The 27,983-nt window shown below is 44.3% G+C and overlaps 17 non-coding genes and 2 pseudogenes across 17 annotated transcripts; 13 read left to right on the top strand and 6 right to left on the bottom strand.

The window, feature by feature from the left end:
• The first annotated feature begins 3,125 nt into the window (after positions 1-3,125).
• Positions 3,126-3,288, top strand: LOC135031094 (U1 spliceosomal RNA). The gene has a single exon (XR_010226962.1). It is a non-coding gene; the product is annotated as a U1 spliceosomal RNA (small nuclear RNA).
• A 2,082-nt stretch (positions 3,289-5,370) lies between these two features.
• On the bottom strand, positions 5,371-5,549 carry LOC135031177 (U1 spliceosomal RNA; annotated as a pseudogene).
• Positions 5,550-19,065: 13,516 nt separating this feature from the next.
• On the bottom strand, positions 19,066-19,181 carry LOC135031220 (U5 spliceosomal RNA). The gene has a single exon (XR_010227056.1). It is a non-coding gene; the product is annotated as a U5 spliceosomal RNA (small nuclear RNA).
• A 275-nt stretch (positions 19,182-19,456) lies between these two features.
• LOC135031206 (U5 spliceosomal RNA) lies at positions 19,457-19,572 on the bottom strand. Its single transcript, XR_010227043.1, has one exon. It is a non-coding gene; the product is annotated as a U5 spliceosomal RNA (small nuclear RNA).
• Positions 19,573-19,846: 274 nt separating this feature from the next.
• Positions 19,847-19,962, bottom strand: LOC135031192 (U5 spliceosomal RNA). Its single transcript, XR_010227029.1, has one exon. It is a non-coding gene; the product is annotated as a U5 spliceosomal RNA (small nuclear RNA).
• Positions 19,963-20,248: 286 nt separating this feature from the next.
• On the bottom strand, positions 20,249-20,364 carry LOC135031184 (U5 spliceosomal RNA). Its single transcript, XR_010227021.1, has one exon. It is a non-coding gene; the product is annotated as a U5 spliceosomal RNA (small nuclear RNA).
• Positions 20,365-20,634: 270 nt separating this feature from the next.
• On the bottom strand, positions 20,635-20,750 carry LOC135031195 (U5 spliceosomal RNA). The gene has a single exon (XR_010227032.1). It is a non-coding gene; the product is annotated as a U5 spliceosomal RNA (small nuclear RNA).
• Positions 20,751-20,894: 144 nt separating this feature from the next.
• Positions 20,895-21,057, top strand: LOC135031120 (U1 spliceosomal RNA). Its single transcript, XR_010226981.1, has one exon. It is a non-coding gene; the product is annotated as a U1 spliceosomal RNA (small nuclear RNA).
• Positions 21,058-21,728: 671 nt separating this feature from the next.
• LOC135031049 (U1 spliceosomal RNA) lies at positions 21,729-21,892 on the top strand. The gene has a single exon (XR_010226919.1). It is a non-coding gene; the product is annotated as a U1 spliceosomal RNA (small nuclear RNA).
• Positions 21,893-22,044: 152 nt separating this feature from the next.
• LOC135031156 (U1 spliceosomal RNA) lies at positions 22,045-22,207 on the top strand. Its single transcript, XR_010227003.1, has one exon. It is a non-coding gene; the product is annotated as a U1 spliceosomal RNA (small nuclear RNA).
• Positions 22,208-22,878: 671 nt separating this feature from the next.
• LOC135031242 (U1 spliceosomal RNA) lies at positions 22,879-23,042 on the top strand. The gene has a single exon (XR_010227077.1). It is a non-coding gene; the product is annotated as a U1 spliceosomal RNA (small nuclear RNA).
• A 152-nt stretch (positions 23,043-23,194) lies between these two features.
• On the top strand, positions 23,195-23,357 carry LOC135031153 (U1 spliceosomal RNA). The gene has a single exon (XR_010227000.1). It is a non-coding gene; the product is annotated as a U1 spliceosomal RNA (small nuclear RNA).
• Positions 23,358-24,028: 671 nt separating this feature from the next.
• Positions 24,029-24,192, top strand: LOC135031074 (U1 spliceosomal RNA). The gene has a single exon (XR_010226943.1). It is a non-coding gene; the product is annotated as a U1 spliceosomal RNA (small nuclear RNA).
• A 152-nt stretch (positions 24,193-24,344) lies between these two features.
• Positions 24,345-24,507, top strand: LOC135031128 (U1 spliceosomal RNA). Its single transcript, XR_010226988.1, has one exon. It is a non-coding gene; the product is annotated as a U1 spliceosomal RNA (small nuclear RNA).
• Positions 24,508-25,122: 615 nt separating this feature from the next.
• On the top strand, positions 25,123-25,286 carry LOC135031031 (U1 spliceosomal RNA). The gene has a single exon (XR_010226901.1). It is a non-coding gene; the product is annotated as a U1 spliceosomal RNA (small nuclear RNA).
• A 152-nt stretch (positions 25,287-25,438) lies between these two features.
• On the top strand, positions 25,439-25,580 carry LOC135031133 (U1 spliceosomal RNA; annotated as a pseudogene).
• A 692-nt stretch (positions 25,581-26,272) lies between these two features.
• LOC135031257 (U1 spliceosomal RNA) lies at positions 26,273-26,436 on the top strand. The gene has a single exon (XR_010227091.1). It is a non-coding gene; the product is annotated as a U1 spliceosomal RNA (small nuclear RNA).
• Positions 26,437-26,588: 152 nt separating this feature from the next.
• LOC135031172 (U1 spliceosomal RNA) lies at positions 26,589-26,751 on the top strand. Its single transcript, XR_010227014.1, has one exon. It is a non-coding gene; the product is annotated as a U1 spliceosomal RNA (small nuclear RNA).
• A 670-nt stretch (positions 26,752-27,421) lies between these two features.
• LOC135031256 (U1 spliceosomal RNA) lies at positions 27,422-27,585 on the top strand. The gene has a single exon (XR_010227090.1). It is a non-coding gene; the product is annotated as a U1 spliceosomal RNA (small nuclear RNA).
• The last annotated feature ends 398 nt before the right edge of the window (positions 27,586-27,983 follow it).

Below are 27,983 nucleotides of genomic sequence, written 5' to 3'. Positions count from 1 at the left end.
ATAACAAGGTCAATTACATCCCTGGGTGGGATTGAACCACCAACCCTTTGATTAATAACCAAACACACTAACAGATTGCGCCACAGAGACACTTTACAAACGTACATACTGACAAAGGCTAATAAGCATTCATCTAGAACGTTTCCTAGAAAAACTTTAAAAAGTCAATAATCTGGAGAGTTTTTGTAAGATGTTTCTTCCATCAACCAACGAAGAAACACATTGGTACTTTCCCATGATGAGTGAGTGCTTCAGGATCTCTTGCACTTACATGTGCAGCAGAGTACTGCAATGGAAAAATGCTGGGCCCATAACCCAGAGGTAGGCAGATTGAAACTATCCTCTGCTATATGCATTTTTTTTTTGTTAATTAAAGTAATCCAAAACTGGGATTGATATTTTTGCTCTTTTATTTTTACTTAAAGTGCAATAACTTTTACCATTTTAATTTGTTTTAATAGTATATTGACAGTATTGTTTTCTTTTAAAAAATCCACTTAATTTTCTTTACCCTATTATTAAAATGGTAATTGACAAAAACAAACTACATTGTCACCAGAAGAGCAATACAAAATGTACAAGTGATATATTAAAATCATCTTTCCAGCTTGAATTTCAATGATGCATTGGGGTAACGATTTTGTGAGAAACACCTTCACCCTTAAATAAAGATTTTCTTAATTCCTTACCTGTGTGCTAATTAGATATCACCTTGTTTTCACATTAAACAGACTTCAACATGCGAAAGCAGCAAGGATGCAGTGGCGTTAATGTTTCCTGGTGTCAACCTGTATTATTTCAGTAGACATTGAAATGAGGATGCATCTTGCTGCCTTTCCAATGAAGCAAGTTTAATTTAGTAATAGGTGAAAAACCATCCCTACAAAGGTGTTAATCAGAGACTTGGCTTTGTGGACACTTTTCAGAGAACAAATTTGTTAGCATAAAAATAAAGCCAGAAAATAAAGAGCTGTTTAATCACTCAATTGGATTTTTTTGCCAGCATATTTCTTTTTCTCTGCAACCCACTGCTAAATTGTGCTTCCTAGCTGTTTTTATAAAATCACTGAATCAAATCTAACTCTGATTACATCAGAGAAGGCCAGGTACCCTACACCATAACAGGGGGTTTGAAATTTTGACTTGTCTACTTAAAGATCACCAAAATCTGATAATAAGGTCAATTACGTCCCTGGGTGGGATTGAACCACCAACCTTTTGGTTAATAACCATACACACTAACTGATTGCGCCACAGCGACACTTTGCAAAAGTACATACTGACAAAGGCTAATAAGCATTCATCTAGAACGTTTCCTAGAAACATTTTAAAAAGTCAATAATGTGGAGAGTTTTTGTAAGATGTTTCTTCCATCAACCAATGAAGAAACACATTGGTACTTTCCCATGATAAGTGAGTGCTTCAGGACCTCTTGCACTTACATGTGCAGCAGAGTACTGTAATGGAAGCATGCTGAGTCCATAACCCAGAGGTAGGCAGATTGAAACTATCCTCTGCTATATGCATTTTTTTTTGTTAATTAAAGTAATCCAAAACTGGGATTGATATTTTTGCTCTTTTATTTTTACTTAAAGTACAATAACTTTTACCATTTTAATTTGTTTTAATAGTATATTGACAGTATTGTTTTCTTTCAAAAATCCAATTAATTTTCTTTACCCGATTATTAAAATGGTAATTGACAAAAACAAACTACATTGTCACCAGAAGAGCAATACAAAATGTACAAGTGATATATTAAAATCATCTTTCCAGCTTGAATTTCAATGATGCATTGGGGCAACGATTTTGTGAGAAGCATCTTCACCCTTAAATAAAGATTTTCTTAATTCCTTACCTGTGTGCTAATTAGATATCACCTTGTTTTCACATTAAACAGACTTCCACATGAGAAAGCAGCAAGGATGCAGAGGCGTTAATGTTTCCTGGTGTCAACCTGTATTATTTCTGTAGATATTGAAATGAGGATGCATCTTGCTGCCTTTCCAATGAAGGAAGTTTAATTTAGTAATAGGTGAAAAACCATCCCTACAAAGGTGTTAATCAGAGACTTGGCTTTGTGGACACTTTTCAGAGAACAAATTTGTTAGCATAAAAATAAAGCCAGAAAATGAAGAGCTGTTTAATCACTCAATTGGATTTTTTTGCCAGCATATTTCTTTTTCTCTGCAACCCACTGCTAATTTGTGCTTCCTAGCTGTTTTTATAAAATCACTGAATCAAATCTAACTCTGATTACATCAGAGAAGGCCAGGTACCCTACACCATAAGAGGGGGTTTGAAATTTTGACTTGTCTACATAAAGATCACCAAAATCTGATAACAAGGTCAATTACGTCCCTGGGTGGGATTGAACCACCAACCTTTTGGTTAATAGCCTTACACACTAACTGATTGCGCCACAGCGACACTTTGCAAAAGCATATACTGAAAAAGGCTAATAAGCATTCATCTAGAACGTTTCCTAGAAACATTTTAAAAAGTCATTAATGTGGAGAATTTTTGTAAGATGTTTCTTCCATCAACCAATGAAGAAACACATTGGTACTTTCCCATGATGAGTGAGTGCTTCAGGATCTCTTGCACTTACATGTGCAGCAGAGTACTGTAATGGAAGCATGCTGGGTCCATAACCCAGAGGTAGGCAGATTGAAACTATCCTCTGCTATATGCATTTTTTTTGTTAATTAAAGTAATCCAAAACTGGGATTGACATTTTTGCTCTTTTATTTTTACTTAAAGTACAATAACTTTTACCATTTTAATTTGTTTTAATAGTATATTGACAGTATTGTTTTCTTTCAAAAATTCACTTAATTTTCTTTTCTGTGTGCTAATTAGATATCACCTTGTTTTCACATTAAATAGACTTCCACATGAGAAAGCAGCAAGGATGCAGTGGCGTTAATGTTTCCTGGTGGTAGTGGGGGACTGTGTTTGTGCTTTCCTCTGGTCAGCTCTGGTAAAAGTCAGATTTCTTTGTCTCAGATCTTCCTCTAGCCTTGTTCTTCTTTCGAGAGTTCCCTTGTGCTGCCTCAGTTGGATCTCCTTCACTTGACAGGGGCGTACCCGAGCAGCGACCCTCCCCAGCACTAGCCCAACTCCTACTTACCTGCCAGGTGAGATACTATGATCATGAAGGTGCTTCTCCCAGGGCAAGGCTCACCCATTGCACTCTGGGTGTGCTGCTCCTGCGATTTCCCCAAATGTGGGAAACTTGACTGCATAATTTGTGTTTCCCCTGGTCGGCTCTCGTATAATTCAGATCTCTTTGTCTCAGGTCTCTCTCCAGCCTAGTTTGCTGTCTGTTTCCACTTCTCTTTTCTTAAACCGCTCCCTTCTATGCCCTTGCGCACCTTAATTAAATCTAACTCTGATTACGTCAGAGAAGGCCAGGTACCCTACACCATAAGAGGGGGTTTGAAATTTTGACTTGTCTACTTAAAGATCACCAAAATCTGATCACAAGGTCAATTACATCACTGGGTGGGAACCTTTTGGTTAATAGCCCATGTAAGTGCAAGAGATCCTGAAGCACTCACTCATCATGGGAAAGTACCAATGTGTTTCTTACAAAAATTCTCCAGATTATTGACTTTTTAAAGTTTTTCTAGGAAACGTTCTAGATGAATGCTTATTAGCCTTTGTCAGTATGTACTTTTGCAAAGTGTCGCTGTGGCGCAATCAGTTAGTGTGTATGGCTATTAACCTAAAGGTTGGTGATTCAATCCCACCCAGGGACGTAATTGACCTTGTTATCAGATTTTGGTGATCTTTAAGTAGACAAGTCAAAATTTCAAACCCCCTCTTATTGTGTAGGGTACCCAGCCTTCTCTGATGTAATCAGAGTTAGATTTGATTAAGTGATTTTATAAAAAACAGCTAGGAAGAACAATTTAGCAGTGGGTTGCAGAGAAAAAAAATTATGCTGGCAGAAAAGTCCAATTGAGTGATTAAACAGCTCTTCATTTTCTGATTTTATGTTTATGCTAACAAATTTGCTCTCTGAAAAGTGTCCACAAAGCCAAGTCTCTGATTAACACCTTTGTAGGAATGGTTTTTCACCTATTACTGAATTAAACTTGCTTCATTGGAAAGGCAGCAAGATGCATCCTCATTTCAATGTCTACTGAAATAATACAGGTTGACACCAGGAAACATAAACGTCACTGCATCCTTGCTGCTTCCTCATGGGGAAGTCTGTTTAATGTGAAAACAAGGTGATATCTAATCAGCACACAGGTAAGGAATTAAGAAAATCTTTCTTTATGGGTGAAGATGTTTCTCACAAAATTGTTGCACCAAGGCATCATTGAAATTAAAGCTGGAAAGATGATTTTAATATATCACTTGTATATTTTGTACTGCTCTTCTGGTGACAATGTAGTTTGTTTTTGTCAATTACCATTTTAATAATAGGGTAAAGAAAATTAAGTGGATTTTTGAAAGAAAACAATACTGTCAATATACTATTAAAACAAATTAAAATGGTAAAAGTTATTGTACTTTAAGTAAAAATAAAAGAGCAAAAATATCAATCCCAGTTTTGGATTACTTTAATTAACAAAAAACAATGCATATAGCAGAGGATAGTTTCAATCTGCCTACCTCTGGGTTATGGACCAAGCATGCTTCCATTACAGTACTCTGCTGCACATGTAAGTGCAAGAGATCCTGAAGCACTCACTCATCATGGGAAAGTACCAATGTGTTTCTTCATTGGTTGATGGAAGAAACATCTTACAAAAACTCTCCAGATTATTGACTTTTTAAAGTTTTTCTAGGAAACGTTCTAGATGAATGCTTATTAGCCTTTGTCAGTATGTACTTTCGCAAAGTGTCTCTGAGGCACAAACAGTTAGCGTGTTCAGTTGTTAACCAAAAGGTTGGTGGTTCAATCCCACCTAGGGACGTACTTGACCTTGTTATCAGATTTTGGTGATCTTTAAGTAGACAAGTAAAAATTTCAAACCACCTCTTATGGTGTAGGGTACCTGGCCTTCTCTGATGTAATCAGAGTTAGATTTGATTAAGTGATTTTATAAAAAAAACAGCCACGAAGCACAATTTAGCAGTGGGTTGCAGAGAAAAAGAAATATGCTGGCAGAAAAATCCAATTGAGTGATTAAACAGCTCTTCATTTTCTGGCTTTATTTTTATGCTAACAAATTTGTGCTCTGAAAAGTGTCCACAAAGCCAAGTATCTGATTAACACCTTTGTAGGGATGGTTTTTCACCTATTATTAAATTAAACTTGCTTCATTGGAAAGGCAGCAAGTGATGTCATCCAAGCAGTGGGTCAAGGTTGGCTTCAAACCTCGTCTGCTTATGAAAAGAGAAAAGGGGTATGCAGGGCATGGCGGCCTTTTGCGGTGCTTGGATGACCCCTAGTTCGCATTAAATAATGCCGTCGAGTTTCCCACATTTGGGGAAATCACAGGGGTCAGCATACCCAGAATGCAATGAATGAACCGCACCCTGGGAGAACAGTCTTCATGACCATGGTATCTCCTATGCAAAATAAGTATGATTTGGGATAGGGCTGGGGAGGGCCGCTGCTCAGGCACATCTCTGTCAAGTAAAGGAGATTCAACTGAGGCAGCACAAGGGAACTCTCATCTGGGGACAACAACTGCAGGGAGAACACATATTTTCAGATGAACATGGGAGGGCAGAAGGCTGCCTAATACTGAAGCACCCCCAAACAACAAACCAAATGCAACAACTAGTGCAAGCATTCCTGGGGGAAGGCCTGCAGCAGATGGATTTGCATATGGCGATGTCATCCAAGCAGTGGGTCAAAGTTGGCTTCAACCCTCGTCTGCATATGAAAAGAGAAAAGGGGCGTGCAGGGCATGGCGGCCTTTTGCGGCACTTGGATGACCCCTAGTTCGCATTAAACACCTCCACCCTCCGTCGGTGTGGGGCTCATGTTGGCTATGCCCCAGCCCCTGAAGGATTCAAGCTGATTTCTTGCAGCAGCTGGGCACTGTAACAGCTCCAGAGCTGCTCTGTAAGGCAAGTAAAAGGGTGTGGGCCCTGCAGCACTACCTGTAGTTCGCATTGTGCGAGACCCCTAGTTCGCATTAAACACCCCCACCCTCCTTCGGTGTGGGGCTCATGTTGGCCATGCCCCAGCCCCTGAAGCATTCACGCTGATTTCTTGCAGCAGCTGGGCACTGTAACAGCTCAAGAGCTGCTCTGTAAGGCAAGTAAAAGGGTGTGGGCCCTGCAGCACTACCTGTAGTTTGCATTGTGCATTGGAAGGCACAAAGTAAGCAGACGGGAGGAGAAGTCAGGATAGTGCACAAGGGTATAGACGGGAAGGGCTCAAGAAAAAAGAAGTGGAAACAGACAGCAAACTAGGCTTCCAATGCACAATGCAAACTACAGGTAGTGCTGCAGGGCCCACACCCTTTTACTTGCCTTACAGAGCAGCTCTGGAGCTGTTTAATCACTCAATTGGATTTTTCTGCCAGCATAATTTTTCTCTTACGTCCTAGAGGATGCTGGGGACTCCGTAAGGACCATGGGGGATAGACGGGCTCCGCAGGAGACATGGGCACTTTAAGAAAGACTTTAGATCTGGGTGTGCACTGGCTCCTCCCTCTATGCCCCTCCTCCAGACCTCAGTTTACTACTGTGCCCAGAGGAGACTGGGTGCTTTTCAGGGAGCTCTCCTTAGTTTCCTGACAGAAAGTATATTTGTTAGATTTTTTTATTTTCAGGGAGCCTGCTGGCAACAGACTCCCTGCATCGAGGGGCGGAGGGGAGAGATGCACACCTACTTCTGTGAGTTGATAGGCTCTGCTTCTTAGGCTACTGTACAGCATTAGCTCCAGAGGGATCGGTACGCAGGTCTCACCCTCGCCGTCCGTCCCAGAGCCGCGCCGCCGTCCCCCTCGCAGAGCCGGAAGATAGAAGCCGGGTGAGTATGAGAAGAAAAGAAGACTTCAGAGGCGGCGGAAGACTTCATGATCTTCACTGAGGTAACGCACAGCAGTAAAGCTGTGCTCCATTGCTCCAATACACCTCACACACGGCAGTCAGTGTAAGGGTGAAGGGCGCAGGGGGGACGCCCTGGGCAGCAATATAGACCTCTCTTTGGCAAAATAAATATATATGCAGCTAGGCACTGTATATATATATAAGAGCCCCCGCCATTTTTTTACTATATTTGAGCGGGACAGAAGCCCGTCGCTGAGGGGGTGGGGCTTCTCCCTCAGCACTCACCAGCGCCATTTTCTCCACAGCACCACTGAGGGGAAGCTCCATGGACTCTCCCCTGCTTATACCACGGTAGAAAGAGGGTCTTAAAGAAGAGGGGGCACATAATTAGGCGCATATATATATGGAAATACAGCGCTACTGGGTAAACATAAAATGATTGTGTTTTTTTCCTGGGTCATATAGCGCTGGGGTGTGTGCTGGCATACTTTCTCTCTCTGTCTCTCCAAAGGGCCTTGTTGGGGAACTGTCCTCAGATAAGAGGATTCCCTGAGTGTATGGTGTGTCGGTACACGTGTGTCGACATGTCTGAGGTAGAAGGCTCTCCTAGAGAGGAGCAGGAGCAAATTAATGTGGTGTCTCCATCGACAACGCCGACACCTGACTGGATGGATATGTGGAATGTTTTAAGTGCTAATGTAAACTTATTACACAAGAGATTAGACAAAGCTGAAGCTAGGGAACAGTCAGGGAGTCAACCCATGCCTGTCCCTATGTCGCAGGGACCTTCGGGGTCTCAAAAGCGCCCACTATCCCAAATAGTTGACACAGATACCGACACGGATTCTGACTCCAGTGTCGACTACGATGATGCAAAGTTACAACCAAAATTGGCTAAATGTATTCGATATATGATTATTGCAATAAAAGATGTTTTGCACATCACAGAGTCCCCTGTCCCTGACACGAGGGTACACATGTATAAGGGAAAGAAACCTGAGATAACCTTTCCCCCCTCACATGAGTTAAACGAATTATGTGAAAAAGCTTGGGAATCTCCAGACAAAAAGCTGCAGATTCCCAAAAGGATTCTTATGGCGTATCCTTTCCCGCCAATGGACAGGATATGGTGGGAATCCTCCCCTAGGGTGGATAAAGCATTGACACGCTTATCCAAAAAGGTAGCGCTGCCATCCCAGGATACGGCTACCATCAGGGACCCTGCTGACCGCAAGCAGGAGGTTACCCTAAAGTCCATTTACACACATTCTGGTACCTTACTCAGACCGGCAATTGCGTCGGCCGAGGTTGTAGCGCGGTGGCAGCATGGACAGATACCTTATCAGCAGAGATTGAGACCCTAGATAAGGATGCTATGTTATTGACCATAGGGCATATAAAAGATGCTGTCCTATATATGAGAGATGCTCAAAGTGACATTAGTCTACTGGGTTCTAGAATAAACGCTATGTCGATTTCTGCTAGACGAGTCCTATGGACCCGGCAATGGACAGGTGATGCCGACTCAAAAAGGCATATGGAGGTTTTACCTTACAGGGGAGAGGAATTGTTTGGGGAAGGTCTCTCGGACCTTGTCTCCACAGCTACAGCTGGTAAATCAAATTTTTTGCCTTATATTCCCTCACAGCCTAAGAAAGCACCACATTATCAAATGCAGTCCTTTCGATCACAGAGAAACAAGAAAGTACGAGGTGCGTCCTTTCTTGCCAGAGGTAAGGGCAGAGGGAAGAAGCTGCACAACACAGCTAGTTCCCAGGAACAGAAGTCCTCCCCGGCCTCTACAAAATCCACCGCATGACGCTGGGGCTCCGCTAAAGGAGTCCGCCCAGTTGGGGGCACGTCTTCGAGTTTTCAGCCACATCTGGGTTCATTCGCAGGTGGATCCCTAGGCAATAGAAATTGTTTCTCAGGGTTACAAGCTGAAATTCGAAGAGGTGCCTCCTCGCCGGTTTTTCAAATCGGCCCTACCATCTTCTCCCCAGGAAAGGGAGATAGTGTTAAATGCAATTCACAAATTGTATCTTCAACAGGTGGTGGTCAAGGTTCCCCTGCTTCAACAAGGAAAGGGAAATTATTCGACCCTGTTTGTAGTCCCAAAACCGGACGGTTTGGTCAGACCCATATTAAATTTAAAATCCCTGAACCTATACTTGAAAAGGTTCAAGTTCAAGATGGAATCGCTAAGAGCGGTCATCGCCAGCCTAGAAGGGGGGGATTTTATGATATCTCTGGACATAAAGGATGCATACCTTCATGTACTCATTTATCCACCTCATCAGGCGTACCTAAGATTTGCGGTACAGTATTGTCATTACCAATTTCAGACGTTGCCGTTTGGTCTCCGCAGAATTTTCTCCGAGAATTTTCACCAAGGTAATGACGGAAATTATGGTGCTCCTGCGAAAGCAAGGTGTCACAATTATCCCGTACTTGAACGATCTCCTCATAAAAGCGAGATCAAGAGAGCAGTTGCTGAACAGCGTATAACTTTCATTGAAGGTGTTACAGCAAAACGGCTGGATTCTCAATATCCCGAAGTCGCAGTTGGTTCCTACGACTCGTCTGACTTTGCTTGGGCATTATTCTGGATACGGACCAGAAAAGGGTTTATCTTCCGATAGAAAAGGCCCAGGAACTCATGACTCTGGTCAGGAACCTATTGAAACCAAAACAGGTGTCAGTGCATCACTGCACTCGAGTCCTGGGAATGATGGTGGCATCATACGAGGCCATTCCCTTCGGCAGGTTCCATGCGAGGATCTTGCAATGGGACCTACTGGACAAGTGGTCCGGGTCACATCTACAGATTCATCAGTTGATCACCCTGTCCCCCAGGGCCAGGGTATCTCTCCTGTGGTGGCTGCAGAGTGCTCACCTTCTAGAGGGCCGCAGGTTCGGCATTCAGGACTGGATCCTGGTGACCACGAACGCGAGCCTCCGAGGTTGGGGAGCAGCCACACAGGGAAGAAATTTCCAAGGTCTTTGGTCAAGTCAGGAGACTTGTCTTCACATCAACATCCTGGAGCTAAGGGCCATATACAACGCCCTATGTCAAGCGGAGACCTTACTTCGCGACCAACCAGTTCTGATCCAGTCAGACAACGTCACCGCAGTAGTTCATGTAAACCGCCAAGGCGGCACAAGGAGCAGAGTGGCGATGGCGGAAGCCACCAGAATTCTTCGCTGGGCGGAGAATCATGTAAGCGCACTGTCAGCAGTGTTCATTCCGGGAGTGGACAACTGGGAAGCAGACTTCCTCAGCAGACACGACCTACATCCAGGAGAGTGGGGACTCCATCAGGAAGTCTTCGCACAGATTGCAAGTCGGTGGGGACTGTTCCAGATAGACATGATGGCGTCCCGCCTCAACAAAAAGCTACAGAGGTATTGCACCAGGTCAAGAGACCCTCAGGCAGTAGCTGTTTAAACAGCTCTTCATTTTCTGATTTTATGTTTATGCTAACAAATTTGCTCTCTGAAAAGTGTCCACAAAGCCAAGTCTCTGATTAACACCTTTGTAGGAATGGTTTTTCACCTATTACTGAATTGAACTTGCTTCATTGGAAAGGCAGCAAGATGCATCCTCATTTCAATGTCTACTGAAATAATACAGGTTGACACCAGGAAACATTAACGCCACTGCATCCTTGCTGCTTTCGCATGTGGAAGTCTGTTTAATGTGAAAACAAGGTGATATCTAATTAGCACACAGGTAAGGAATTAAGAAAATCTTTATTTAAGGGTGAAGGTGTTTCTCACAAAATCGTTGCCCCAATGCATCATTGAAATTCAAGCAGGAAAGATGATTTTAATATATCACTTGTACATTTTGTATTGCTCTTCTGGTGACAATGTAGTTTGTTTTTGTCAATTACCATTTTAATAATAGGGTAAAGAAAATTAAGTGGATTTTTGAAAGAAAACAATACTGTCAATATACTATTAAAACAAATTAAAATGGTAAAAGTTATTGTACTTTAAGTAAAAATAAAAGAGCAAAAATATCAATCCCAGTTTTGGATTACTTTAATTAACAAAAAAAAATGCATATAGCAGAGGATAGTTTTAATCTGCCTACCTCTGGGTTATGGGCCCAGCATGTTTCCATTGCAGTACTCTGCTGCACATGTAAGTGCAAGAGATCCTGAAGCACTCACTCATCATGGGAAAGTACCAATGTGTTTCTTCGTTGGTTGATGGAAGAAACATCTTACAAAAACTCTCCAGATTATTGACTTTTTAAAGTTTTTCTAGGAAACGTTCTAGATGAATGCTTATTAGCCTTTGTCAGTATGTATGTTTGTAAGGTGTCTCTGTGGCGCAATCGGTTAGTGTGTTTGGTTATTAATCAAAGGGTTGGTGGTTCAATCCCACCCAACGATGTAATTGACCTTGTTATCAGATTTTGGTGATCTTTAAGTAGACAAGTCAAAATTTCAAACCCCCTTCTTATGGTGTAGGGTACCTGGCCTACTCTGATGTAATCAGAGTTAGATTTGAATCAGTGATTTTATAAAAAAACAGCTAGGAAGCACAATTTAGCAGTGGGTTGCAGAGAAAAAGAAATATGCTGGCAGAAAAATCCAATTGAGTGATTAAACAGCTCTTCATTTTCTGGCTTTATTTTTATGCTAACTAATTTGTTCTCTGAAAAGTGTCCACAAAGCCAAGTATCTGATTAACATATTTGTAGGGATGGTTTTTCACCTATTACTAAATTAAACTTGCTTCATTGGAAAGGCAGCAAGATGCATCCTCATTTCAATATCTACTGAAATAATACAGGTTGACACCAGGAAACATTAACGCCACTGCATCCTTGCTGCTTTCTCATGTGGGAGTCTGTTTAATGTGAAAACAAGGTGATATCTAATTAGCACACAGGTAAGGAATAAAGAAAATCTTTATTTAAGGGTGAAGATGTTTCTCACAAAATCGTTGCCCCAATGCATCATTGAAATTCAAGCTGGAAAGATGATTTTAATATATCACTTGTACATTTTGTATTGCTCTTCTGGTGACAATGTAGTTTGTTTTTGTCAATTACCATTTTAATAATCGGGTAAAGAAAATTAATTGGATTTTTGAAAGAAAACAACACTGTCAATATACTATTAAAACAAATTAAAATGGTAAAAGTTATTGTACTTTAAGTAAAAATAAAAGCTAAAATATCAATCCCAGTTTTGGATTACTTTAATGAACAAAAAAAAATGCATATAGCAAAGGATAGTTTCAATCTGCCTACCTCTGGGTTATGGGCCCAGCATGCTTCCATTGCAGTACTCTGCTGCACATGTAAGTGCAAGAGATCCTGAAGCACTCACTCATCATGGGAAAGTACCAATGTGTTTCTTCATTGGTTGCTGGAAGAAACATCTTACAAAAACTCTCCAGATTATTGACTTTTTAAAGTTTTTCTAGGAAACGTTCTAGATGAATGCTTATTAGTCTTTGTCAGTATGTACTTTTTGCAAAGTGTCTCTGTGGCGCAATCGGTTAGTGTGTTCAGCTATTAATCAAAAGGTTGGTGGTTCAATCCCATCCAGGGACGTAATTGACCTTGTGATCAAATTTTGGTAATATTTAAGTAGACAAGTCATATAGCAGAGGATAGTTTCAATCTGCCTACCTCTGGGTTATGGACCCAGCATGCTTCCATTACAGTACTCTGCTGCACATGTAAGTGCAAGAGATCCTGAAGCACTCACTCATCATGGGAAAGTACCAATGTGTTTCTTCATTGGTTGATGGAAGAAACATCTTACAAAAACTCTCCAGATTATTGACTATTTAAAGTTTTTATAGGAAACGTTCTAGATGAATGCTTATTAGCCTTTGTCAGTATGTACTTTTGCAAAGTTTCGCTGTGGCGCAATCAGTTAGTGTGTACGGCTATTAACCAAAAGGTTGGTGGTTCAATCCCACCCAGGGACGTAATTGAACTTGTTATCAGATTTTGTTGATCTTTAAGTAGACAAGTCAAAATTTCGAAAACCCCTGTTATGGTGTAGGGTACCTGGCCTTCTCTGATGTAATCAGAGTTAGATTTGATTCATACTGTTAACTGGGTAGTATATCACAAGTTATACGGTGTGATTGGTGTGGCTGGTATGAATCTTGACCTTGGATTAACAAAAATCCTTTCCTCGTACTGTCTGTCTCCTCTGGGCACAGTTTCTCTAACTGAGGTATGGAGGAGGGGCATAGAGGGAGGAGCCAGTGCACACCCAGATCTGAAGTCTTTCTTAAAGTGCCCATGTCTGCTGCGGAGCCCGTCTATCCCCCATGGTCCTTACGGAGTCCCCATCATCCTCTACGGACTACGAGAAAAAAAAATTACCGGTAGGTTTAAAATGTTATTTTTTTCTCTGCAACCCACTGCTAAATTGTGCTTCCTAGCTGTTTTTTATAAAATCAGTTAATTAAATCTAACTCTGATTACGTCAGAGAAGGCCAGGTACCCTACACCATAAGAGGGGGTTTGAAATTTTGACTTGTCTACTTAAAGATCACCAAAATCTGATGACAAGGTCAATTACATCCCTGGGTGGGATTGAACCACCAACCTTTTGGTTAATAGCCCATGTAAGTGCAAGAAATCCTGAAGCACTCACTCATCATGGGAAAGTACCAATGTGTTTCTTACAAAAATTCTCCAGATTATTGACTTTTTAAAGTTTTTCTAGATGAATGATTATTAGCCTTTGTCAGTATTGACTTTTGCAAGGTGTCTCTGTGGCGCAATCGGTTAGCATGTTTGGCTATTAACCAAAAGGTTGGTGGTTCAATCAGAGTTAGATTTGATTAAGTGATTTTATAAAAAAACAGCTAGGAAGCACAATTTAGCAGTGGGTTGCAGAGAAAAAAAAATGCTGGCAGAAAAGTCCAATTGAGTGATTAAACAGCTCTTCATTTTCTGATTTTATGTTTATGCTAACAAATTTGCTCTCTGAAAAGTGTCCACAAAGCCAAGTCTCTGATTAACACCTTTGTAGGAATGGTTTTTCACCTATTACTGAAATAAACTTGCTTCATTGGAAAGGCATCAAAGATGCATCCTCATTTCAATGTCTACTGAAATAATACAGGTTGACACCAGGAAACGTCACTGCATCCTTGCTGCTTCCTCACGGGGAAGTCTGTTTAATGTGAAAACAAGGTGATATCTAATCAGCACACAGGTAAGGAATTAAGAAAATCTTTCTTTGTGGGTGAAGATGTTTCTCACAAATTGTTGTCCCAATGCATCATTGAAATTCAAGATGGAAGATGATTTTCATATATCACTTGTACATTTTGCATTGCTCTTCTGGTGACAATGTAGTTTGTTTTTGTCAGTTACCATTTCAGTAATAGGGTAAAGAAAATTAAGTGGATTTTTTAAAGAAAACAATGCTGTCAATATACTATTAAAACAAATTAAAATGATAAAAGTTATTGTACTTTAAGTAAAAATAAAAGAGCCAAAATATCAATCCCAGTTTTTGATTACTTTAATTATAAAAAAAAAATGCACATAGCAGAGGATAGTTTCGATCAATCGACCTCTGGGTTATGGGCCCAGCATGCTTCCATTGCACTACTCTGCTGCTCATGGAAGTGTAAGAGATCCTGAAGACTAAATTGATTAAAGGCCTAAAAGTACTGGACTATAAGGAAAGACTTACTAGGCTGAATATTTATACACTAGAAAAGAGGTGCCTAAGAGGAGATATTATTAATATCTTCAAATATGTAAAGATACATAACAAAGAGTTATCAGAGGAATTATTTATTAAAAGAACACGTGGTCACTCGCTGCGACTGGAGGAAAGTTCAGAACGCAATGGAGGAAAGGTTTCTTCACTGTTAGGGCAATCAGGATGTGGAATTCCCTGCCAGGGAAGGTGGTAATGGCGGACTCTGTAATTGGATTTAAAAAAGGAATGGATACATTTCTGAATGAAAAAGCTATCCAAGGTTATAATACTTAAAATATCAACATGGTTAATCCGGGGGTAACATGAGTTATAGTAGCTAACTAGTCATAAAACATTATTCAGCAAGTATGTAGAATCATCACAACTTAAAACAGGTTGAACACGATGGGCAATTTGCCTCTATTCAACCTCAAAAACTATGTTACTATATTACTATGTTATTGTAGTATACAGAACACCACAATGCAATGAGCAGTGATAGTGAGCACTGATGAGGATACTAGAACTGACACTGAGCAGCAAGATGCAGCACTGGACTATTAGTAATGTACTGTAGTATGCTGAGCACCACAATGCAGCACAAGACAATGAGCAGTGATACTGAGCACTGATGAGGATACTACTGAGAACTGACACTGAGCAGGAGAGACACACTACTAGTATTACTGAGCAGCAATAAGTAACCACTGATACTGAGCACTGATATTGAGATTTCCACTGAGAGAACATAGCCACGTCCTCTCCGCTCTCTCTTCAATGCACGAGTAAAAATGGCAGCAACGCGCAGCTCTTTATATGGAATCCGAATCTCGCGAGAATCCGACAGCGGGATGATGACATTTTCCCTTGTTCAGGTTTTCCGAGTCAGGCGGGAACAACCGAGCCTGCCTCGGACCAGTGTAAACCACGTGGAGTTCGTGGGGAATTCGGTTCTCGGAGAACCGAACCCGCTCCTCTCTACCTTATACCCATAATTTTTTTTATTTTCAATCTAAGCCCCTGCAGTTTTCTGTAAGCATCTGCTTCGCTATGATGATCAACAAGTCACAAGGGCAAACACTCAGGGTTTGAGGCGTAGATCTTAGGACCAGCTGCTACAAGCATGGCAGAGGTGTCACTATCACTGGTGACACCCAGAGAGGTGGCGAGGGAGATTGTAATGCAGTGCGCGCAGATAAGCAGCGCAATGGTAAAAAGGAGGCATGGTTTCATAGGTAGGGGCGTGGCCTGGTGGCCTGAATCTACATTTTTTTTGCTCCGGGTGTCCCGGGGGTTGGGGGCTGCACCCGGGGACTAGTGTGTGAGCGGTGCTGGCTCCTGCACAGTGACAGGGCATGGCCACCCAGCATGACGCCTCCCTTCTTGACCATGCTGTAATTGCAGTCGCACTGCAGTTCAGCGTGATCATAAAAAATGGTATAGGCTCCTGCTGGTGCAGACTGTATGTGCGCGCAGGAAGCCGCCACCATTTTTGTGATCACAGCGGCTGAATGTGATGTCATACAGCCGCTGTGACCACGCCCCCTGTGTCTCCTCCGTTGCAGACCCCATTTTGAAGCCTTGCCCCCGCACCGCTCCATCCCTGACTTGGAAATGGAGTGTTGCTGACCCACCTCTCCCCCCCTTCCCCGCCCCGATTGACAGGCAGAGGCGATCACATTCTCTGCGGGGTGCCGCAGAAAATGCAGGCACATGCGTATGCTCTTAGCAATTTTTGCAGTTGGATCGCTTATTGTGATTGCAATCCAACCTGAATCAGGCCCTATTACCTATCACAATGCGCTGCGGGCAGTACAAAATTGGGTTAATATAGGAGAAAAACCCCCAGACCAGTGCTCCTTAACTGTACCTGGTGGCTAGTGGAGCGGCTGCCCAGTAATCAGTGTCCACCGCAGTGCGCACACGGCCCACCCCCTACGGCCTCGCTCCCCTTCATCAGCGGCCTTGTGATCCGGAAGGGTGGTGTGTGTGTGACTGACCTTAGGATGAAACCGGAGCCTCCGCTGCAGTGACCCAGCAACCAGGGCACGGGAGTATATAGCGCCGCTGGGAGTGATGAAGCTGCAGTAAAGATGTCTATTAGACCTAGCCTGCTGCAGCCCTTGTAGATTCTCATAAAACAAGTTCTTCTTTTCTTGTCAAAATTAATAGCTAAGAATAGGCTGCCTGAGGCAGGCCCCTGTTAATTGGCCTGCTACTGAAGGCACCAACTACAAACTGAGCTCCCTGTTCATGGAAGCGGGGTTATAGAGGAGAATGCACTGAGCTTCTTGGGAACAGTCAAAAGCTTTGAGCCGGTTGGTGCCTCAGATCAAGATCCTACTCTACACCCCAATGTGAATCCTTGTGGAGTCCAGTGTACCCCACAGAAGAAATTAATGTGTCACACCCATTGGCAGCAACCTTAGAATAGCTGCTGACGGGCACAATTGAGAAAGGAAGGGGGGGGGGGGGACATTTGAATCCAGCACATAGATGCAATTCAAATATGTAATTTGTACCTTCCTATTTTAAAATATAATGGATGAACCTCACCCTGTGAGAACAATCTTCATGATCAAGAGATCTAATATGTAAAATAAGTATGAGTTGGGATAGGGCTGGGGAGGGTGGCAGCTCGGGCAGCCCCTCCCCCGTCAAGTTAAGGAGATTCAACTGAGGAAGCACAAGGGAACTCTCGTCTGGGGACAACAACTGCAGGGAGACCACATCTTTTCAGATGAACATGGGAGGGCGGAAGGCTGCCTAATACTGAAGCACCATCAAATATCAAACCATATCCAACAACTAGTGCAAGCATTCCTGGGGGAAGGTCTGCAGCAGACGGATTTGCATACGGTGATGTCATCCAAGCAGTGGGCCAAAGTTGGCTGGAACCCTCATCTGCATATAAAAAGAGAAAAGGGGCATGCAGGGCATGGCGGCCTTTTGCAGTGCTTGGATGACCCCTAGTTCGCATTAAACACCCCCACCCTCCTTTGGTGTGGGGCTCATGTTGGCCATGCCCCATCCCCTGAAGCATTCATGCTGATTTCTTGCAGCAGCTGGGCACTGTAACAGCTCCAGAGCTGCTCTGTAAGGCAAGTAAAAGGGTGTGGGCCCTGCAGCACCACCTGTAGTTCGCATTGTGCGTTGGAAGGCACAAAGTAAGCAGACGGGAGGAGAAGTCAGGATAGTACACAAGGGCATCCTTTTCTCTTAGTCCGTAGAGGATGCTGGGGTCACATTAAGAACCATGGGGTATAGACGGGATCCGCAAGAGACATGGGCACTTTAAGACTTTCAAAGGGTGTGAACTGGCTCCTCCCTCTATGCCCCTCCTCCAGACTCCAGTTATAGGAACTGTGCCCAGGGAGACGGACATTTCGAGGAAAGGATTTATTGTTAAACTAAGGTGAGCATCTTACCAGCTCACACCTTAAGCATGCCGCAGAACGTGGCATTCAACAGAACACAAGCCAACGGCATGAACAATTGCAGCAAAAAGCTGACCAGAACCGTAACACAACATGTGTATAACCACAAGTAATAACTGCAGACACAGTATGGACTGGGACGGGTGCCCAGCATCCTCTACGTACTAAGAGAAAAGGATTTACCGGTAGGTATTAAAATCCTATTTTCTCATACGACCTAGAGGATGCTGGGGTCACATTAAGAACCATGGGGTTATACCAAAGCTCTTGAACGGGTGGGAGAGTGCGTACGACTCTGCAGCACCGAATGACCCAACTTGAGGTTATCATCAGCCAAGGTATCAAACTTGTAAAACTTAGCAAAAGTGTTTACTAAATAGCTGCTCGGCAAAGTTGCAATGCCGAGACTCCCCGACCAGCTGCCCAGGATGAACCCACCTTTCTAGTAGAATGGGTCTTCACCTAATTCAGTAACGGCAATCCTGCCGTGGAATGAGCATGCTGAATCTTACCACAGATCCAGCGCATAATGGTCTGCATGGAAGCAGGACACCCAATCATGTTGGGAGCATACAGGACAAACAGAGCCTCTGTTTTCCTAATCTGAACCGTTCTGGTGACATAAATTTTCAAAGTTCTGACCACAGCCAGAGACTTTGACTCAACGAAGGTGTCAGTGGCCAAAGGCACCATGTGGAAAGATGAACCACCTTCGGCAGAAATTGTTGACGTGTCCTCAATTCTGCTCTATCTTCATGAAAGATCAAATAAAGGCTCTTGTGATACTGCATGGTTTGTACTGTTTTCCATGTGCTCCCAGATCTTTCAAGCAAGTAGCATGGTCAAGAAAGTTCTGTTTGAAAAGAAACAAACATTTACTGTCATTGTTATGCAAATAAACTTACATTAAAGCTAACAAGAAAGCACACTCGTTCTGTCTTTAAACTGATAAAAGAAACCCCAATAATATGGGGCATGCAAAAATTGAGATAAAACTCAGTTTTGCTCCTCTCCACGGAAATCTTTAATAAAAGGCGAAATATTTGTTAGTTCTGAAGAGAAACCAGAGCATGACCAAGATTCCACCTGTCGCCTGAGTGCCATGCCAGCAGTTCTCATTCAGCTCAAAGTGAGCACCCAATTTGAATGAAAGAAAGCAGATTTCTCACCAGGCTTCCCCTTGCTATAAACATGGTTTGTACTCTTTTCCATGTGCTCCCAGATCTTTCAAACAATTAGTGTGGTCAAGAAAGTTCTGTTTGAAAAGAAACAAACATTTACTGTCATTTCTATGCAAATGAGCTTACATTAAAGCACACTCGTTCTATCTTTAAACCAATAAAATAAAACCCCAATAAGATGGGGCATGCAAAAATTGAGATAAAACTCAGTTTTGCTCCTCTCCACGGAAATCTTTAGTAAAAGGCGAAAGATTTGTTCGTTCTGAAGAGAAACCACAGCATGACCAAGATTCTACCTGTCGCCTGAGTGCCATGCCAGCAGTCCTCATTCAGCTCAAAGTGAGCACCCAATTTGAAAGAAAGAAAGCAGATTTCTCACCAGGCTTCCCCTTGCTATAAACATGGTTTGTACTCTTTTCCATGTGCTCCCAGATCTTTCAAGCAATTAGTATAGTCAAGAAAGTTCTGTTTGAAAAGAAACAAACATTTACTGTCATTTCTACGCAAATGAGCTTACATTAAAGCACACTCGTTCTATCTTTAAACTGATAAAAGAAACCCCAATAAGACGGGGCATGCAAAAATTGAGATAAAACTCAGTTTTGCTCCTCTCCACGGAAATCTTTAGTAAAAGGCAAAAGATTTGTTCGTTCTGAAGAGAAACCAGAGCATGACCAAGATTCCACCTGTCGCCTGAGTGCCATGCCAGCAGTCCTCATTCAGCTCAAAGTGAGCACCCAATTTGAAAGAAAGAAAGCAGATTTCTCACCAGGCTTCCCCTTGCTATAAGCATGGTTTGTACTCTTTTCCATGTGCTCCCAGATCTTTCAAGCAATTAGTATGGTCAAGAAAGTTCTGCTTGAAAAGAAACAGACATTTATTGTCATTGTTATGCAAATAAACTTACATTAAAGCTAACAAGAAAGCACACTCGTTCTGTCTTTAATCCGATAAAAGAAACCCCAATAATATGGGGCATGCAAAAATTGAGATAAAACTCAGTTTTGCTCCTCTCCACGGAAATCTTTAGTAAAAGGCGAAAGATTTGTTCGTTCTGAAGAGAAACCAGAGCATGACCAAGATTCCACCTGTCGCCTGAGTGCCGTGCCAGCAGTCCTCATTCAGATCAAAGTGAGCGCCCAATTTGAAAGAAAGCAGATTTCTCACCTGTCTTCTCCTTGCTATAAGCATGGTTTGTACTGTATTCCATGTGCTCCCAGATCTTTCAAGCAAGTAGCATGGTCAAGAAAGTTCTGTTTGAAAAGAAACAAACATTTACTGTCATTTCTATGCAAATGAGCTTACATTAAAGCACACTCATTCTATCTTTAAACCGATAAAAGAAACCCCAAAAACATGGGGCATGCAAAAATTGAGATAAAACTCGGTTTTGCTCCTCTCCACGGAAATCTTTAGTAAAAGGCAAAAGATTTGTTCGTTCTGAAGAGAAACCAGAGCATGACCAAGATTTTTATCTGAAAATATGTGTTCTCCCTGCAGTTGTTGTCCCCAGATGAGAGTTCCCTTGTGCTGCCTCAGTTGAATCTCCTTTACTTGACAGGGGGATGCTCGAGCAGCGACCCTCCCCAGCTCTAGCCCAACTCCTACTTACCTGCCAGGTGAGATACTATGATCATGAAGGTGCTTCTCCCAGGGCAAGGCTCACCCATTGCACTCTGGGTGTGCTGCTTCTGCGATTTCCCCAAATGTGGGAAACTTGACTGCATAATTTGTGTTTCCCCTGGTCGGCTCTCGTATAATTCAGATCTCTTTGTCTCAGGTCTCTCTCCAGCCTAGTTTGCTGTCTGTTTCTACTTCTCTTTTCTTGAGCCGCTCCCTTCTATGCCCTTGCGCACTATCCTGACTTCTCCCGTCTGCTTACTTCGTGCCTTCCAACGCACAATGCAAACTACAGGTAGTGCTGCAGGACCCACACCCTTTTACTTGCCTTACAGAGCGTCTCTGGAGCAGTTACAGTGCCCAGCTGCTGCAAGAAATCAGCTTGAATGCTTCAGGGGCTGGGGAATAGCCAACATGAGCCCCACACCGAAGGAGGGTGGAGGTGTGTAATGCGAACTAGGGGTCATCCAAGCGCCGCAAAAGGCCGCCATGCCCTGCACGCCCCTTGTCTCTTTTCATATGCAGACGAGGGTTGAAGCCAACTTTGACCCACTGTTTGGATGACATCACCATATGCAAATCCATCTGCTGCAGGCCTTCCCCCAGGAATGCTTGCACTAGTTGTTGCATTTGGTTTGTTGTTTGGGGGTGCTTCAGTATTAGGCAGCCTTCTGCCCTCCCATGTTCATCTGAAAATATGTGTTCTCCCTGCAGTTGTTGTCCCCAGATGAGAGTTCCCTTGTGCTGCCTCAGTTGAATCTCCTTTACTTGACAGAGATGTGCCTGAGCAGCGGCCCTCCCCAGCCCTATCCCAAATCATACTTATTTTGCATAGGCGATACCATGGTCATGAAGATTGTTCTCCCAGGGTGAGGTTCATTCATTTCATTCTGGGTATGCTGACCCCTGTGATTTCCCCAAATGTGGGAAACTCGACTGCATTATTTGTGGTAGTGGGGGACTGTGTTTGTGCTTTCCTCTGGTCAGCTCTGGTAAAAATCAGATTTCTTTATCTCAGATCTTCCTCTAGCCTTGTTCTTCTTTCGAGAGTTCCCTTGTGCTGCCTCAGTTGGATCTCTTTCACTTGACAGGGGGGTGCCCGAGCAGCGACCCTCCCCAGCTCTAGCCAAACTCCTACTTACCTGCCAGGTGAGATACTATGATCATGAAGGTGCTTCTCCCAGGGCAAGGCTCACCCATTGCACTCTGGTTGTGCTGCCCCTGTGATTTCCCCAAATGTGGGAAACTTGACTGCATAATTTGTGTTTCCCTTGGTCGGCTCTCGTATAATTCAGATCTCTTTGTCTCAGGTCTCTCTCCAGCCTAGTTTGCTGTCTGTTTCCACTTCTCTTTTCTTGAGCCGCTCCCTTCTATGCCCTTGCGCACTATCCTGACTTCTCCCGTCTGCTTACTTCGTGCCTTCCAACGCACAATGCAAACTACAGGTAGTGCTGCAGGGCCCACACCCTTTTACTTGCTTTACAGAGCAGCTCTGGAGCAGTTACAGTGCCCAGCTGCTGCAAGAAATCAGCTTGAATGCTTCAGGGGCTGGGGCATGGCCAACATGAGCCCCACATCGAAGGAGGGTGGAGGTGTGTAATGCGAACTAGGGGTCATCCAAGCGCCGCAAAAGGCCGCCATGCCCTGCACGCCCCTTTTCTCTTTTCATATGCAGACGAGGGTTGAAGCCAACTTTGACCCACTGCTTGGATGGCATCACCATATGCAAATCCATCTGCTGCAGGCCTTCCCCCAGGAATGCTTGCACTAGTTGTTGCATTTGGTTTGTTGTTTGGGGGTGCTTCAGTATTAGGCAGCCTTCTTCCCTCCCATGTTCATCTGAAAATATGTGTTCTCCCTGCAGTTGTTGTCCCCAGATGAGAGTTCCCTTGTGCTGCCTCAGTTGAATCTCCTTTACTTGACAGAGATGTGCCTGAGCAGCGGCCCTCCCCAGCCCTATCCCAAATCATACTTATTTTGCATAGGAGAGACCATGGTCTTGAAGATTGTTCTCCCAGGGTGAGGTTCATTCATTGCATTCTGGGTATGCTGACCCCTGTGATTTCCCCAAATGTGGGAAACTCAACTGCATTATTTGTGGTAGTGGGGGACTGTGTTTGTGCTTTCCTCTGGTCAGCTCTGGTAAAAGTCAGATTTCTTTGTTTCAGTTCTTCCTCTAGCCTTGTTCTTCTTTCGAGAGTTCCCTTGTGCTGCCTCAGTTGGATCTCCTTCACTTGACAGGGGGGTGCCCGAGCAGCGACCCTCCCCAGCTCTAGCCCAACTTCTACTTACCTGCCAGGTGAGATACTATAATCATGAAGGTGCTTCTCCCAGGGCAAGGCTCACCCATTGCACTCTGGATGTGCTGCCCCTGCGATTTCCCCAAATGTGGGAAACTTGACTGCATAATTTGTGTTTCCCCTGGTCGGCTCTCGTATAATTCAGATCTCTTTGTCTCAGGTCTCTCTCCAGCCTAGTTTGCTGTCTGTTTCCACTTCTCTTTTCTTAAGCCGCTCCATTCTATGGCCTTGCGCACTATCCTTACTTCTCCCGTCTGCTTACTTTGTGCCTTCCAATGCACAATGCAAACTACAGGTAGTGCTGCACGGCCCACACCCTTTTACTTGCCGTACAGAGCAGCTCTGGAGCTGTTACAGTGCCCAGCTACTGCAAGAAATCAGCTTGAATGCTTCAGGGGCTGGGGCATAGCCAACATGAGCCCCACACCAAAGGAGGGTGGAGGTGTTTAATGCGAACTAGGGGTCATCCAAGCGCCGCAAAAGGCCGCCATGCCCTGCACGCCCCTTTTCTCTTTTCATATGCAGACGAGGGTTGAAGCCAACTTTGACCCACTGCTTGGATGACATCACCATATGCAAATCCATCTGCTGCAGGCCTTCCCCCAGGAATGCTTGCACTAGTTGTTGCATTTGGTTTGTTGTTTGGGGGTGCTTCAGTATTAGGCAGCCTTCTGCCCTCCCATGTTCATCTGAAAATATGTGTTCTCCCTGCAGTTGTTGTCCCCAGATGAGAGTTCCCTTATGCTGCCTCAGTTGAATCTCCTTTACTTGACAGAGATGTGCCTGAGCAGCGGCCCTCCCCAGCCCTATCCCAAATCATACTTATTTTGCATAGGAGATACCATGGTCATGAAGATTATTCTCCCAGTGTGAGGTTCATTCATTGCATTCTGGGTATGCTGACCCCTGTGATTTCCCCAAATGTGTGAAACTCGACAGCATTATTTGTGGTAGTGGGGGACTGTGTTTGTGTTTTCCTCTGGTCAGCTCAGGTAAAAGTCAGATTTCTTTGTCTCAGATCTTCCTCTAGCCTTGTTCTTCTTTCGAGAATTCCCTTGTGCTGCCTCAGTTGGATCTCCTTCACTTGACAGGGGGGTACCCGAGCAGCGACCCTCCCCAGCTCTAGCCCAACTCCTACTTACCTGCCAGGTGAGATACTATGATCACGTAGGTGCTTCTCCCAGGGCAAGGCTCACCCATTGCACTCTGGGTGTGCTGCTCCTGCGATTTCCCCAAATGTGGGAAACTTGACTGCATAATTTGTGTTTCCCCTGGTCGGCTCTCGTATAATTCAGATCTCTTTGTCTCAGGTCTCTCTCCAGCCTAGTTTTCTGTCTGTTTCCACTTCTCTATTCTTAAGTGCCTTCCAATGCACAATGCAAACTACAGGTAGTGCTGCAGGGCCCACACCCTTTTACTTGCCGTACAGAGCAGCTCTGGAGCTGTTACAGTGCCCAGCTGCTGCAAGAAATCAGCTTGAATGCTTCAGGGGCTGGGGCATAGCCAACATGAGCCCCACACCGAAGGAGGGTGGGGGCGTTTAATGCGAACTAAGGGTCATCCAAGCGCCGCAAAAGGCCGCCATGCCCTGCATACCCCTTTTCTCTTTTCATATGCAGATGAGGGTTCCAGCCAACTTTGGCCCACTGCTTGGATGACATCACCGTATGCAAATCCGTCTTCTGCAGAACTTCCCCCAGGAATGCTTGTACTAGTTGTTGCATTTGGTTTGTTGTTTGGGGGTGCTTCAGTATTAGGCAGCCTTCTGCCCTCCCATGTTCATCTGAAAATATGTGTTCTCCCTGCAGTTGTTGTCCCCAGATGGGAGTTCCCTTGTGCTGCCTCAGTTGAATCTCCTTTACTTGACAGAGATGTGCCTGAGCAGCGGCCCTCCCCAGCCCTATCCCAAATCATACTTATTTTGCATAGGAGATACCATGGTCATGAAGATTGTTCTCCGAGGGTGAGGTTCATTCATTGCATTTTGGGTATGCTGACCCCTGTGATTTCCCCAAATGTGGGAAACTCGACTGCATTATTTGTGGTAGTGGGGAACTGTGTTTGTGCTTTCCTCTGGTCAGCTCTGGTAAAAGTCAGATTTCTTTGTCTCAGATTTTCCTCTAGCCTTGTTCTTCTTTCGAGAGTTCCCTGGTGCTGCCTCAGTTGGATCTCCTTCACTTGACAGGGGGGTACCCGAGCAGCAACCCTCCCCAGCTCTAGCCCAACTCCTACTTACCTGCCAGGTGAGATACTATGATCATGAAGGTGCTTCTCCCAGGGCAAGGCTCACCCATTGCACTCTGGGTGTGCTGCTCCTGCGATTTCCCCAAATGTGGGACACTTGACTGCATAATTTGTGTTTCCCCTGGTCGGCTCTCGTATAATTTAGATCTCTTTGTCTCAGGTCTCTCTCCAGCCTAGTTTGCTGCCTGTTTCCACTTCTCTTTTCTTGAGCCGCTCCCTTTTATGCCCTTGTGCACTATCCTGACTTCTCCCGTCTGCTTACTTTGTGCCTTCCAACGCACAATGCGAACTACAGGTAGTGCTGCAGGGCCCACACCCTTTTACTTGCCTTACAGAGCAGCTCTGGAGCTGTTACAGTGCCCAGCTGCTGCAAGAAATCAGCTTGAATACTTCAGGGGCTGGGGCATAGCCAACATGAGCCCCACACCGAAGGAGAATGGAGGTGTTTAATGCGAACTAGGGGTCATCCAAGCGCCGCAAAAGGCCGCCATGCCCTGCATAACCCTTTTCTCTTTTCATATGCAGATGAGGGTTCCAGCCAACTTTGGCCCACTGCTTGGATGACATCACCGTATGCAAATCCGTCTTCTGCAGACCTTTTCCCAGGAATGCTTGTACTAGTTGATGCATTTGGTTTGTTGTTTGGGGGTGCTTCAGTATTAGGCAGCCATCTGCTCTCCCATTTTCATCTGAAAATATGTGTTCTCCCTGCAGTTGTTGTCCCCAGATGAGAGTTCCCTTGTGCTGCCTCAGTTGAATCTCCTTTACTTGACAGAGATGTGCCTGAGCAGCGGCCCTCCCCAGCCCTTTCCCAAATCATACTTATTTTGCATAGGAGATACCATTATCATGAAGATTGTTCTCCCAGGGTGAGGTTCATTCATTGCATTCTGGGTATGCTGACCCCTGTGATTTCCCCAAATGTGGGAAACTCGACTGCATTATTTGTTGTAGTGGGGGACTGTGTTTGTGCTTTCCTCTGGTCAGCTCTGGTAAAAGTCAGATTTCTATGTCTCAGATCTTCATCTAGCCTTGTTCTTTTTTCGAGAGTTTCCTTGTGCTGCCTCAGTTGGATCTCCTTCACTTGACAGGGAGGTGCCCGTACAGCGACCCTCCCCAGCTCTAGCCCAACTCCTACTTACCTGCCAGGTGAGATACTATGATCAGGAAGGTGCTTCTCCCAGGGCAAGGCTCACCCAATGCACTCTGGGTGTGCTGCTCCTACGATTTCCCCAAATGTGGGACACTTGATTACATAATTTGTGTTTCCTCTGGTCGGCTCTCGTATAATTCAGATCTCTTTGTCTCAGGTCTCTCTCCAGCCTAGTTTGCTGTCTGTTTCCACTTCTCTTTTCTTGAGCCGCTCCCTTCTATGCCCTTGTGCACTATCCTGACTTCCCCGTCTGCTTACTTTGTGCCTTCCAACGCACAATGCAAACTACAGGTAGTGCTGCAGGGCCCACACCCTTTTACTTGCTTTACAGAGCAGCTCTGGAGCTGTTACAGTGCCCAGCTGCTGCAAGAAATCAGCTTGAATGCTTCAGGGGCTGGGGCATAGCCAACATGAGCCCCACACCGAAGGAGGGTGGAGGTGTTTAATGCGAACTAGGGGTCATCCAAGCGCCGCAAAAGGCCGCCATGCCCTGCACACCCCTTTTTTATTTTCATATGCAGACGAGGGTTGAAGCCAACTTTGACCCACTGCTTGGATGACATCACCATATGCAAATCCGTCTGCTGCAGGCCTTCCCCCAGGAATGCTTGCACTAGTAGTTGCATTTGGTTTGTTGTTTGGGGGTGCTTCAGTATTAGGCAGCCTTCTGCCCTCCCATGTTCATCTGAAAATATGTGTTCTCCCTGCAGTTGTTGTCCCCAGATGAGAGTTCCCTTGTGCTGCCTCAGTTGAATCTCCTTTACTTGACAGAGATGTGCCTGAGCAGCGGCCCTCCCCAGCCCTATCCCAAATCATACTTATTTTGCATAGGAGATACCATGGTCATGAAGATTGTTCTCCCAGGGTGAGGTTCATTCATTGCACTCTGGGTATGCTGACCCCTGTGATTTCCCCAAATGTGGGAAACTCGACTGCATTATTTGTGGTAGTGGGGGACTGTGTTTGTGCTTTCCTCTGGTCAGCTCTGGTAAAAGTCAGATTTCTTTGTCTCAGATCTTCCTCTAGCCTTGTTCTTCTTTCGAGAGTTCCCTTGTGCTGCCTCAGTTGGATCTCCTTCACTTGACAGGGGGTGCCCGAGCAGCAATCCTCCACAGCTCTAGCCCAACTCCTACTTACCTGCCAGGTGAGATACTATGATCTTCACTGTTAGGGCAATCAGGATGTGGAATTCCCTGCCAGGGAAGGTGGTAATGGCGGACTCTGTAATTGGATTTAAAAAAGGAATGGATACATTTCTGAATGAAAAAGCTATCCAAGGTTATAATACTTAAAATATCAACATGGTTAATCCGGGGGTAACATGAGTTATAGTAGCTAACTAGTCATAAAACATTATTCAGCAAGTATGTAGAATC

The sequence above is a fragment of the Pseudophryne corroboree genome, unplaced genomic scaffold (genome assembly GCF_028390025.1).
Source record: "Pseudophryne corroboree isolate aPseCor3 unplaced genomic scaffold, aPseCor3.hap2 scaffold_512, whole genome shotgun sequence".
Classification (NCBI taxonomy): Eukaryota; Metazoa; Chordata; class Amphibia; order Anura; family Myobatrachidae; genus Pseudophryne; species Pseudophryne corroboree.
The sequence above is the reverse complement of the archived record's forward strand: the minus strand, read 5'-3'. Positions and strand labels throughout refer to the sequence as shown.